The following is a 3,653-nucleotide window of genomic DNA, read 5'->3' on the forward strand; positions in this document are numbered from 1 at the left end:
CTTCTTTAAGGTGTAGCTATGAGAACTTACAAAGCAGGTTAGTTGTAGAAGTATCTGGGGTGATCATGAAGTAAAACATGTAGGCCTTAGATGGGTGTGCACTGCTGTCAAATCTGGGTTCTAGAAGTAAAAAGAAAAACAAGTTTAAGACATTCAGAAATTACAGTACAAATATGTTTGTCAAAGTGTCAATAAAGAAGTCAATGACATGGTTTATTTTAAATATTATTATTAAATATAATAGAAAATATTGAAAACATTTAAGGTAGCAACATACATTTTTAGGGGTTGTAGGGTGTGAAGTGTTTTCTTAGATCTATGCAAAAAAATAAAAGAAATACAGTGGTTACATGTATACTTCATAAGCAAGAAATTATTTGAAGAATAATTTAATATTGTAAATAAAGTGTAGCACATGATTGAGTCAAAAACTGCTCTACTGCTGTAAGATTAAATGTTTATTTTAATTTTACAATTAACTTGTTTACTTCGCTCAAATAGCAGGCTTGGCCAGCTACAGAGAAACTGTTGGCTAAGCAAAAGACAAATGACAATCCTAAGCAGCGACGTCACTCCAGGTATTCTACAGCACGGTTCAGCGTGTTCGGCTAATAATTCCAGATCAAGAATGGTTTGTGATCAGACTATGCCTAACCAAGTTCAAGTGGAAATATAACTGAAATTGCTCCTTACCATTCATTGAACAGTTTGGCCCAAAAAGTGGATTACACCGCTCCATTCATATGGATTTATTTTATGGTTTCTAGGGTGTCAGAGTTTTGGGGTTAATATCTTCATTCATGTCTTGAAGATGCACACTTTTTTATGGAACAGGAGGGAGATTAAGTGGCATAATTTTCATTTTTTGTTGAATGAGGGTATATAATCAACATTAATCTTTATAAAAGTATCTCAGTAATTTACCAGCAAATACAACAGGAAATTTTCCCAAAATTATGTGCTTCTTTAAGGTGTAGCTATGAGAACTTACAAAGCAGGTTAGTTGTAGAAGTATCTGGGGTGATCATGAAGTAAAACATGTAGGCCTTAGATGGGTGTGCACTGCTGTCAAATCTGGGTTCTAGAAGTAAAAAGAAAAACAAGTTTAAGACATTCAGAAATTACAGTACAAATATGTTTGTCAAAGTGTCAATAAAGAAGTCAATGACATGGTTTATTTTAAATATCATTATTAAATATAATAAAAAATATTGAAAACGTTTAAGGTAGCAACATACATTTTTAGGGGTTGTAGGGTGTGAAGTGTTTTCTTAGATCTATGCAAAAAAATAAAAGAAATACAGTGGTTACATGTATACTTCATAAGCAAGAAATTATTTGAAAAATAATTTAATATTGTAAATAAAGTGTAGCACATGATTGAGTCAAAAACTGCTCTACTGCTGTATAAGAGATTAAAAATGAAATGCCTTACCTTTAGTGTACTGAGGCCGAAACAGTACGGTGTTCACGAGACTGCTGTTCAGAGAAGACAGCTGCCACAAGCACTTGTCCTAAATATGACAAATAATTATTCAGTTAAAGGCAAGTTCCACTATTGTTGTGAATTGTAGATTACAGACACATTCATTCCTTGATATTTGCATACTTTACAAGAAAGAAAGAAAACTTCTATACACATCTATTTGAGGCCTCAGTCATAAAACCAATCGGTCTTTGTCAGTCACGTGCGTTTATTATGTGTGACGTCACCGAGGCGCCATTTAGAAGGTATCATTGCATTGAGCAGTGAACTAAAAGTGTAGAGCCGTGCAGTAAAGACTGATTAAATCGTCATACTGGAGAAACAGATGCAAACCAAGTAGATATGGTACCGAGATAATCTCAGCAAATTTTTTAGGAACCGTAATTTATCACTGATGATGATTAACAATTAACACTGATCCATACTAACGTTACCTGACGCAAAAAGTTGAGTGCCACCGGCATCGCTGTATACACTTACGTTGTTTTTGTCTACCATTGATTTGCGCACATAATTTGCACAATTGTAATTAATTACATCATGTGAGTCTCTATCATTCAACCTTACCCTGTTTGTTCACAAGGTTTCGTACTTCATTTGGCTGATAACAAGTACTGATAAGTACTAATAACAAGGAGACAATCAAAAACACTTGTATGAAAATGGCATTATACATACTTTATTATTAATGCAACACCGTGTTAAAAATCAGTTTCAAAATGTATAACAGAAGATGTGACAAGCATGATGAATCATCAACACACTGTTTTCTTAAGTGGACACAGTGCAAGTACTACAAAGAAAGCTGAATAAATTAATAATAATAATAATATGATTTTGATACCTTACAAATGGCGGCGATACCCAAAATGCACTTCGATTCTCGGGAGTGCGACGTCACCTGGAAAAGCAGCATTCCCTCTGTATTACAGTCATAAGTGTTTCAACACAGCAAAGACATAATTACTGCAAGACAAAGCTCATTCAGTTTAAACCTTAAATGTGTGATCATGTGATGACTATGATTGTGATGTATTAAAAATATTGACAATAACATGGTTAACTTAAAAATAACTTCAGTGACCAACGCCTCAGTGTTATAAAATTATAGTGTTAACACTGCAAAAGATTACAGTAAACAATGAATTATCAGTGGCACATAAAGATTGACTTTCAAACCTACTGTGAGCTCATCTTGAGGACTTTTGGCATGTTCTTGAATTGTACCTCTGACTTTTCATTTTTTTAACTAGCCACAAATTTTTCAGTTTGAAAAGTAAAAAAAGTCTTAAATTCGTCAAAATACACCACAAGTTCTGCATTTCTACAGTCTTTTTTCTAACAACAGAACAGCAAAGATCTTTGGTATCTGTTAGCTAACACCGCTGACAAAAGGTTAGTCAGCTAAAATTAGCAGCACATAGAAAGATGCATTGACACAATTATTTTTTTTTAAACTTACCTTATTATTATTGTATAGAAGTAATCAGTCTTTGTCCAGTGGTAAAAATGCAAGCAGTCTCAGCAAATACGGCGCACAAATAAAAAAAAAACCGTTGCTTGTTGCGCATGCTCTCAAACCTTCCGTATTTCTTCTTCTGTTGTTTTGTTGCACATTAGCAACACATTAGCGCACTGCTGCCTCCCACTGGTGTATTAATGTCATCGGTTTTGTTGTGGCTACATGAATATTTTAAGTAAGAGTTACTCATTGCAGCAAGTTAGTTGTTTTATTCGCCTTAAAATTAGCTGTTACTTAATAAAACCGAGTAAGTATAACAACTAAGTAAAGATAACTAATTATATCTAAGTAAGGTAAACTATTGGATTTGCAGTTGTTCTGTTTATTTATTTATTTACTGAAACTAACATTATGCATTTCCAACTAGCAAGAGTTACTACATTAAATTAAAATCTTCTGTGCCTGCCTGACACTAGGGCTGCAAGATATATCGAAATAAAATCAGTATTGATTTGATGTAGTACAATAATTAAATAAATACATACATTACCATTTTCAAAGTGTAATGAAGGGGGCGGGTCTTTGCAAAGGGTCAATTATAAATTGGCGCTTTTCCGATCCAGCATTCTGATTGGCTGATGTTGCCAGAGGTGGCCACAATATCACACCCTTTGGTGTGAGGATTATTTGCATAATTCAATCACA

The 3,653-nt window shown here is 33.8% G+C and overlaps 1 long non-coding RNA gene across 1 annotated transcript; it reads right to left on the reverse strand.

Annotated features, from left to right (window-relative positions):
- Positions 1-1,238: 1,238 nt before the first annotated feature.
- Positions 1,239-3,293, reverse strand: LOC107573219 (uncharacterized). The gene is made up of 3 exons (XR_001607467.1): positions 2,949-3,293; positions 1,436-1,514; positions 1,239-1,277 (listed from the first exon to the last, which is right to left on the reverse strand). It is a non-coding gene; the product is annotated as an uncharacterized lncRNA (long non-coding RNA).
- Positions 3,294-3,653: the final 360 nt, after the last annotated feature.

The sequence above is a fragment of the Sinocyclocheilus grahami genome, unplaced genomic scaffold (genome assembly GCF_001515645.1).
Source record: "Sinocyclocheilus grahami isolate Dianchi unplaced genomic scaffold, SAMN03320097.WGS_v1.1 scaffold1893.1, whole genome shotgun sequence".
In the NCBI taxonomy this organism is placed as follows: Eukaryota; Metazoa; Chordata; class Actinopteri; order Cypriniformes; family Cyprinidae; genus Sinocyclocheilus; species Sinocyclocheilus grahami.